Source organism: Stegodyphus dumicola, chromosome 12, assembly GCF_044657685.1.
Source record: "Stegodyphus dumicola isolate Sdum_Otavi_A_Nest chromosome 12, ASM4465768v1".
Lineage (NCBI taxonomy): Eukaryota > Metazoa > Arthropoda > Arachnida > Araneae > Eresidae > Stegodyphus > Stegodyphus dumicola.
This window is the reverse complement of record NC_140779.1, coordinates 48,531,298-48,542,043: the sequence shown is the minus strand read 5'-3', so window position 1 is coordinate 48,542,043 and position 10,746 is coordinate 48,531,298.

Below are 10,746 nucleotides of genomic sequence, written 5' to 3'. Positions count from 1 at the left end.
GCTGCATACATCTCTAACCGAAACATTCTACGTGAAACATCGTTGATGACGCCAACCTGGCGAATCATTGCTTATTATATTTTGCTTTCATCACACTATGTTTATCAACATATGTCAACTTGAGTAATGACTCATACGGCGATGATTAAACAAGTTTTTTTTATATTAGTGATACAAAAAGAAAAAGAGTATAGAAACCTTTTATGTTGACATTACCCTTTGCGATGACTACAGATTTAAGTAAAATGCGCTAAATGTTGACGATAAAAAAAAATTTAACAAAAATTTCTTTCCATATGCTAAAAATAGATTTTGTTAATGATACTCATAAGGCCAGAAGATTACATTTAAGTGCTATTTGAATTAAGAATAACTGATTTTTTTATTCACATAAACCCAGAACCGGCGCTAGAGCTCGCATTGCCGCACCGGGCTGAAGAATTTAAGGAAGAGAAAATTTTTAGAATTTAAAGAAGCACGGAGTAACAAAATTAAGGGATGATAAAATTTTAGAATTTAGGAAAAGCATTGAGAACTAAAATTGAGGGGCGGCAAAAATCTAGAACTTAAAAAAGGCGCTTGGTAGCAAAATTTAGGACCCGCAGAGACTGCATCAGGCGGCAAAATATCTGGCGCTGGCCCTAAAGTAAGCTTAATTAAAAATGGAAATTTATTTATTCAGGACTCAGATAAGCCTTAAGCATGTGCAAGAATTAGACGTAAGTATAATAAATAATTAAATTAATACAATTCAGGTTTAATTTTCTCAGTGCGTGTTAGAAGCAAGACAAAATTTAACGAAACAACTTGTCTTTCGTCACCACTCTCATGCCGCATAGCCATTAATATATAGCGGACGCTATTAAGATAAACTAAAATTATACTTTGGTGATTCCAAAGAATTTCAGTTAATGTAACAGATTGCGCTGTTCCTTAACTTTCTGATTTGATCCAGCTTATTAATTTTTGCAGGCTATTATAATTACAGAAATTTCATGAAAAGTAAAGTTTGAACTTTTGATTATGTCGGAAAGAGTTTCTAATTCTGGAGCTGCAGCAAAGCGAAAGCATGTTTCGATGTTCATTAAACAAAAAGTGAAATTGCTGCAAATGCATATAGGTATATCCGTCTCAAAATTATGCGAGGAGTATGGCATTGGAAAGTCATCTATACATGACATAACAGAAAAAGGAACTTTATGAATTTTTGTGGATTCCAACACTCCTCTCGCAATGAATAACAGAAAAATTATTCGCTATGCTAAAAGTGACGATAATGACAAAGTTATGATTGAATGGTCAGACAGATACGCAGTGAGCGCGTGCCATTGATGGGTCCAATGCTAATGGCTCAAGCCAAAGTATTTCATGAAAAATGAACTTAAAAACTGAGTAGACATATTCGACGAATTCGTTAACCAAATTTTAAAATCACCGTTGTATAATGCAATTAAAAATTTCAGGTGAAAAAGCTTCAGCTGATACTGAAGCTGCTGAACTATTTGCAGATGAATTCATTGAACTCATTAATAATGAAACGTTATCTCCAGGACAAATTTACAACGCTGATGAAACTGGACTTCTCTGGCAATATGAACCGCAATATACCTTGGCAACCTCTACAGAAAAGGCTTCAATTGGTGTCAAAGAGGTCTTCAATTGGTCCAAAGCGAAACTAACAATTTTGGTATTCGCAAATGCTGCAGGGACGCACAAGTGTAAACTTTTCGTAATCGGAAAAAATACACGACCTCGAGCATTTAAATGAGTAAAGATTTCCCCTTTATCTATCAAGCAAATAAAAGGGCACGCATGAAAAATCGTTAATGTATGATTGGTTTGAAAATCATTTCATACCCAAAACTTGACAAAATTTGAATTCGGTTGGTTTACCTGATGACGCAAAAATTGTCCTGATTGTAAATAACTGTTGAGCTCAAATTTCACTTACAGTTTTAAGGAGAGGTGACATATCCGTGTTAGTCTTTCCTCCAAACCTTAAGTCCATATTTAGCCTATGGATATCGGAATAGTGCGCGCGCTGAAATGCAAATATAAAGTAATGTATTTAAAATCCGTGTTAAAAAAATGGCAAGACTATTCAAGAATTTTTGAAATATTTTAGCATAAAATCTGTTGTGTGGAGCATCGCAAGATTGTGGAATGATGTGATTTCATGAAGATGATGAAGATCATATCCGCGAATTTGAGGCTTTCGGATATCATAAACCACAGGTGAAATTTTCCAGTTAATGGATTTTGCAAAGAAATGTGGAGAAGCGGTAATAAGTGAAGATGATATAACAGAAGTTTTTCATTGCGATGACAATGCTCCAATCATCAATCAATTAACGGACAACGAAATCTGTAGTACGGTTCTAGATCCAAAAAATACCGCTAACGATAGTGAAGAAAGTGACAGGGAGGTTATTAAAAAGGAAAAAATTTCGATTGCGAAGTTAGTCGGAATTCTTGACTCATGAATTACTAAAGAACTTGAACAGTGAAACTTTGTAACTAAACGAGAAATTATGTCTGTCTATAGATTTGAAGAGACACTATTATATAGCACAAAAAAAGGGAGCAACTTCAAGGATTTACACTCAAAGAAATGTTTAATAAAGTAAAATAAATATTAATTCTTTTTTGCAAATTTTGATACCTTTTAGATCATAAATGCTTCACTATTTCATAAATCACGATTTCATATTCTTAATTTTATGATTTCTACATACCATCTTACTAGATGTAAACTGATGGTCTAATATTCGGGAAAAATCACAAAACCGACCGACGATTCCGATTTTTGGACTTTGTACTGTATTTCATTTTAAAGTTGGGAGTCATATTCAGGGCATTAGCTGAAGAGCAAAATTTTTGCATTTGTACGTAAATAAAAATAAAATTTCTGTTCAGAAACGAATTTCGTATGTTAATAGGTTAAGTGACAAGTATTTCTATGCAGATAAGATATTCGCGAAAAGTGTTAATGAATATAAAATTTTTCGAAAAAGAGATCTTATTCACAGAATCTTGCAGAATTTTTGTTCTTGTAAACACTGACAGTTTTCAGTATTCTCATATAATAGCCAACTCGTAACATTATATTTTTGATCTTTGATTATGGTACTTGGCGGTTTTTTGGCGAAAATTTGGAGACCAACCCTCCTACAGCAACCCGGTAGTTTTGTTTTGGACGCCATTTTGTTTTCACAAAGTAAAGGCTGTTTTTTTTTTTTTTTTTTTTTTTTAACTCAACATTTTTTTCCAACAATCTGCTAGCCGAATTACGCTTATGCTACAACTTTTATGGAAAAAAAGTGCTTAATCATGACGAAAATTAGGTGCGAAATTGGGAGAAAGTCCAAAATCGCCCACTGCTTGCCGCGTTTTTAAGAATTGCACATACATGGTATCCATGTACACGTCGACCTATTTTCACTTAATAAAAACATCTCAGAATTGCACAAAAATGGATTGCGCACACTCTTGACTTTATCCATGTACACTGCTAAAGTACTAGCTAGTAACCTTTATCGCCTTACAAAATGTCGCCAAACTACCTGCTAGATTTGGCGCTTTTGCGCATACATTTTCGCTGCAATTTTTTACGGTCCTCAAAACGGGATAGTACCTTAAATATTTCCATCAATTTTTATCATATGGGAGGTCTAGCGTTTCTGTTTTATTTTTTGCAATGAGTATAAACGTGTACTCAATATAAAGAACCGTATAAAACGTCAAATTTCGTAAATTTTCAAAATTGATTTTTAAAATTTAAAAATGAAATAACATGAACATTTTCCATATTTAAAATTTTTTTGTTTTGGGATGTATATGCTTACGAATAATAAAATGGGAATTAAATGCGGCATAGAAAGAAATCTATGAACACGGAGAGATATTAGAGAAGAGTTTTCTTAAGCAAAGCTTATAGGTAGAGCTATTAGAAATTGTAAAATTAAAATTTATTGATTATTAAAGTGGCGTAGAATGCTGCAAAATTAATTAAGAAATGAAAATGCTATTAATTATCTCTTGATTACATATATATGGTGTGTGTGTGTGTAATAAAAATTAATTTGGAAGTACTGATGAAGGAACACTGAGACGTAGAAACGCAGAAATACCGATTCCGAAGCACATAGATCCATACTGAAGAGGAAGAATTATAACATAATAATGCTAAAAATTTTGAATCCGTAGAGATTAAGAAACTTGGCAGCGGAAGCAGATTAAATTTCATTTATTTACATTGACATTAGTGGCCACAATTCACTAGGCATTCTAATCGTGTATATTCAAGAACATTTACGTTTATGATATTATTTGGATAGGAAGACAGCATATCGAAATAGCTTCCTAGCAGCAACGGAGGTTGAAGCGAAATGCGCATTTGTGGAAACTGCCCAAGAGGAAAGTTTCAATTTAGGTCAGAAAGGTTTCAGTTGTCGAAATTTTGAGTTTAGATACCGAATCAGCTACGTCATCGGCGTTACGCAAGCCATGCCACGTTGAATTTTATTTGTCTTCTATAGCTTGATAATATTTATGTTATCTTATATAACGAATATATTTTTGTGTTTTACTTTAATTAGACTATTTCATTTTGTGTGTTAGTTTATTTATCTTAGTTATATTATTTTGTTATTTATACTATTCAGTGATTCATTATAACCAAACTTAAATCTTCTGAGAAAGTGTAAGTTAGCTTATCTGAGTTTGTAGAGACATTAGGATTTTTCGATGACGGAGAGATGAAAAATTAGCAAACGCCTTCGCAGGGAATCGAACCACGGACTTCTGGAATACCAGCCCAGCGTGCAGAAACACTATACCACGAAGGCGGAAGAAATACCTTATATACTCCCCCTTTTAAAGGGCGAAGGGGATTTTAGGGACCCAGTAGCCAAATCCCGGGTGAGGAGAATCATCATCCATCACCCTTTTAATTCGGGCGCCATTAGAGACATTAGGTTAATTGGAAAAGCCGGAGAGATGAAAAATTAGCAAACGCCTTCGCCGGGAATCGAACCACGGACCTCTGGAATACCGGCCCGGCGTGCAAAACCACTGCACCCCGAAGGCACTCTAGAAAAGTGGGAGAAATACCTTATATACTCCCCTTTTTAAAGGGCGACTGGCGTTTTTTTTAGGTGACCTAGTACCCAAATGTTGGGTGTGGAGAATCATCATCCACATCCCTTTTTTAGTTCGGGCGTCACTGTAGAGACATTAGGAAATTTTTTGGAAGCAGAAGAGATGAAAAATTAGCAAACGCGTTCGCCGGGAATCGAAACACGGACTTCTGGAATACCGGCTTAGTGTGCTGACCACTATACCACGAAGGCACTCTAGGAAAGTGGGAGAAATACCTTATAAGTTCATAGTTAACTTAGATGGGTTGATGTTGGAAACTACATCTTCATATTTCCCCATCCATCCATATTCGATGTAATTAGTACAATCACTGGCCGCGTTGCTGAGGTTCGTGCTGCGCCCCAATTTTATTGACAAACTTTTTGTGCTTTTTAGCATTTTTGAATGTATGGAGATGGACAAAAACGTAAAAACATAAAAAAACATCAGAATTTTTATAGGTAATGAATTTCGTATTTTTGTTCACTGTTTCTCTATTTTTATGTCAACATTTATTATTAATTTATCAAATCCATTAATTTTGTTGATTTTCATGAAAAGTGTTAATATTTCGTTCTCTTTTCCATTAATTTTTTCGTTCTGCTTCTCCTGACTGTCGGTGAGTTTTCCGTCATATATATAGGACAGCCGTTAAATCTGCATGGATATGCATCGTCTTTTAACATTGGACGTTTTCTCGGAATTCTTAAAATCTCCCCATTTTTACCTGTGAATACAACTTCACGCACAATCATATCTTCGCGAAAACTGTACTTTTTGCACTGTATGCAGTAAAATGTTTCATATTATGTTACCATATTAATTTAAATAAATTCGTCCTTGCTTCAAAAATACTGAAATATGCCACACTCTTGATCAGAGGTGTTTTTAACTCGGTGTTTTCCTTTGATGAGAAACAAATATTCGGGAGTGCTGAATTACTTGAACAAAGCATCCCTCCTTTTTTTAACTCCTTTTCATTTAGATTAGATTAGATCTTTCAACACCTCACTCAACATATTATACGTATACAACAGCACATTAGGGCCTTCATTGTAAGGTCATAGATCACATGGACTTCCCCATTATTTAACGCATTACTTGTTGCACGATAGGGTACATTCATGGTTAGGTTAATTCACTCTTCTCTTTTATCGTCTCTATCTTACTTAGGCCCATAGATACTTTTTTTCTATAAAGTCTTAGTTTTTCGTATTTTTTAACCCACTTTTTTACATGGCATTTAAAAAATTTCGTATCACATGCTACGAGCTTATTTTTCTCTCAAACAAAATTACCCTCTTTCTAATTGTCTTTGCTTCACGCCCATGCTTGATTTTCGCTCTGGGGGCAGAAAGATTTAGCGAGTGCAAAACAAGACATCTGCCTACCTTTATCACTTTATCCCTCTGTCTTAATTTCTATGGAAGGCTCTCAAAAAATGTTCAAAATCGGAGTGTTCCGTTTCTACTTCAGCTTTTGTTTCAGTAGGATCCTTTATACCTATAGTACTTAGTTTCCATATGTCAACCGCAAAAGAATGTTGAATTAGTAAGGAAGTCACCAGGTGGGGCGAAATTTCATCAAACTTGTCTCCGGACATGTTGCCCATGATAACCCTTCCTAAATAGGTTTCACATGCAGCTAAATTAGACTTCACTGTGTGTATTCTTCTTATAAGTATTTTACCACAATAATCTGCTTTTATCAACCGATCAATGTCAGGACAACCTTCTCCGTAATCAGCGATCCACATTTTGTTTTCTTTTAACTATTCCTTTTAAAAGCCTGTTTTCAACTGAGAAATGTTGCCGAGAATGACTTGTTAATCCAGAAGTTTTATGTTACAGGAAAAGTTTCCTTTCGGAGATATCAGGTTAACATAATTCAGGATTCAGAAGGCTTTACACAGCCGCGTAATACGGCTCGGCCTGCTAAATTAGTCAAAGCTAATGCAGAAATTAATGTTAGCAATAAATTTGATAAGCTAGGTGAAAATGCTAATGCAGATAATACTGCCACTAATAATGATATGGAAGTTAGTGAAGAGAATGAGGTTATTGAAATGCAACAACCGAAGGTGAAACCGATAATGGTGAAGCCTCCAATTAAATTTTCGGATTTCTCTAAAAAATTGAGGGCTGAAACTAATTTAGACTTTGCAGCTAAAGTTACTGGTGAGTTTTTAAAAGTTTTTCCGAAAACGGAAAATGATCACCGTCAGATAACAAAATATTTGGATGAAAAAAGTGTAGATCATTATTTAATTACCAGAAAGATGGATAGGCCCATCAAAATAGTTATAAGAGGTTTACCTATCGATTGCCCCTCAGATGACATTTTTGAGGAACTGGTTAATTTAAAGTATAAACCTCGAAAAGTTACCCAAATGCACAGAACCAAATCTAAGGCTCCTATGCCTTTGTTTCAGGTTAATTTAGAGAATGTACCAGGGGTGCAATCTATTTATGATGTTAAAAAACTGCTATGTTTCTTTGTTGAAATACATCCTTATAAAGTGCGTGGAAATGTTGTGCAGTGTCACAACTGCCAACACTTCCATCACAGTAGTGAAAATTGCAAACTACAACCAAGATGTGTGAAATGTGCGGGTGCACATCGTACTGATAAATGTAATGTTAAAAAATTAGACTCTCCTATTTGTTGTAATTGTCTGCAAGAAGGACACACCGCCAATTATCGCGGATGTCCGAAATTCCCCCGACGCATAGTCGGAAATAAAACTGTGAATAAGAGTGCAAACTCAGAAAATGTAAATAATGGTGTTAAAATGCCTAGTACTTCTAATGCAAATTTGAGTTATTCTGCTGTTGCCTCCGGGCGCAGTTATGCTAGTGTGGCCAAGGGTGACGTTCAAAGATCTGTAAATACTGTTAATAATTTTAATGTTGATATGCATAAACAGACTGTCAGCAGTGGTGGTGCTGCTAGTGCTACTTTTGGTTCGGGTATGTTTATGGACTTTCTCAAAATAATCAAAGAGGTGTGTGATGTTTTTAAAGGCACCACAGTTATGAATGTTTTTCAAAAAATCTCGGCAGCCATGCCTGAACTGCGGGCTGCGGAGCATTCAATCGATAAGTTGTTTATATTATTTAATGTTTTTGACAGTGTGTTTTCCAATGTTGAATAATTATGTATAGTGTAAACAATAGGTACTTAAGTATTATTACTTGGAACGCAAATGGTTTGTTCCGTAAGATTAATGAATTGCGGGATTTTGCAAGTGAGCACAGTCCCGACTTATTTTTCCTACAAGAACACAAGCTTGACCCTAAAATACCATTGTGTGTGGCAAATTACTATACCTACAAGTCGCACAGAAGTACTACCGCTCCTCGCCCACGTGGAGGTGGCACTGCACTTCTTGTCAAACGCTGCATTCCCCATTATCACGTGAACATTCCACAGCTCTCAGCCGTAGAGGCCACAGCTATCTGCATCACAACAGACACTAACACTCCATACACTTTTGTCTCCACCTACATTCCTCCCATGAGACCTGTGGCTGTCGTTCAGACAGACCTTGAAATTCTACTCACACTTGGTACACATGTTATTATTGGTGGAGACTTGAACGCAAGACACCGCGCATGGAACTGCTACACTTCTAATGCAACAGGCAGACTGATTTATTCCTTGGCCGCGTCAGCACGGTTTAAATTGGCAGTTCCAAGTACCCCAACACGGTATGCTGCTGGGTCCACCGCAATTATTTATTTTTTCTTGTTGCGGAACACCAGTTCTCCACTGGATATTTCCGTACTGGACGAACTTTCAAGTGATCACAATCCTGTTAGGATTATTCTGGACCTCAGCAGATATACTACATCAGACACCAGGGCCTTTCGTACAGACTGGCAGGTCTTTGCCAAAGCCCTCTCCAACACCCAGTACACTTTACCCACGATACACAAGGGGAGTGACATTGATAGTTTGGTCAAGGACCTCACTGAAAATATACAAAATGCTTATGCGAAAGCACAAGTTGAAGTCAAACCTGGTATGAAACACAAGCCTCAAGAGCTCAGATTATTGATTAAAGAGAGAAATGCTGCAAGACGAGCGTATCAACGCACCAGACACCGTGATGATAAAAGGAACTTCAATCGCCTGTGCGAAGCGGTCAAGTTTCTCACAAATAAACTCTCACAAGATCGCTGGACTAACTACCTCAGATCTCTTTCTGCAGAGGATAACTCCTTATGGAAAGCAGTGAAGAGGTACAAAAAATGCTATAACGCCATTCCGCCCCTTCACGGCCCTCAACGGATCCATTACACCGGAACTGAGAAAGCAGAACTTTTAGCTCAGCATCTGGAATCTCAGTTCTGCATTAACAACATTTCAGACTCAGACACTGAACAGCTTATTGCTGACTTCCACTCCAATTTTACAACACAGCCATGCACAGACAACATTATCTCAGCCATGCCATCGGAGGTCTGTCTCTATATCATGCGAATTGCGAAAAGGAAGAGCCCTGGAGTAGACGGTGTCACAAATGAGATGATCAAGCACTTCCCTGTCAAGATAATACTCTACTTCACCAAGTTAGTGAATATCATACTACGATGGCAATACTTCCCAACTTGTTGGAAAACTGCCAAGATTGTCCCTCTGCTAAAGCCCAACAAGCCTGCGACTGCTCCTGAGAGTTACCGACCAATCAGTTTGCTAAGCTCAATTAGCAAAATCGTGGAAGCAGTTATTCTACATAGACTAAACATCTTCCTGGATGAGCAGAAGATCCTCATACCCTATCAGTTTGGGTTCAGGCGTAAGCACTCGACAACGCATCAACTCTACAGAGTTGTTGAGTTAATAAGCAGTGGGATGCAACAACATCGTGTCACTGGTGGACTTTTCTTAGATGTCGCCAAAGCCTTCGATAGAGTATGGCTGGATGCTCTCATATACAAATTACACAAGCTGGGACTCCCAGGCTACATCACAAACATAATTAAATCCTACCTAACCGGTAGACACTTTGTCGTTCATGTTTCTGGTTCATTATCCACCAACCGGCCCATACGGGCTGGTGTTCCACAGGGATCCCTTCTGGGCCCTACCCTATTCAATATTTACGTGAACGACATCCCCATTACACACAACACAACACTAGCCATGTATGCAGACGACACAGCGATCCTTACGCAAAGTGCATTTGTTAGTTCAGCAATACAACAGTTACAACACCACATCCACTCGCTAGAGACTTGGCTGACCAAATGGAAAGTCAAAGTGAATGTCGACAAGACACATGCCATACTGTTTACTACTAAGAAGAATTTCCCGACTCACCTGCAAATGTATGGTGTGGACATTCCCTGGGTCAAGCAGGTCCCTTATCTTGGGGTGATCCTCAGTAAATCTCTTACATGGAACCCACACGTTACACATATTCTCAGGAAGTTTCGAGCTAGTAAAGCTTCACTCTTCCCCTTAATTGCTCGAAACAGTGTTCTATCTATTGATAATAAGTTGCTCATTTACAAAACCATGTTGCGTCCAATTCTTAGTTATGCATGCCCCGTCTGGGCATACTCGTGCAAAAGTTTGAGAAGGCAGTTACAAGCTGCCCAA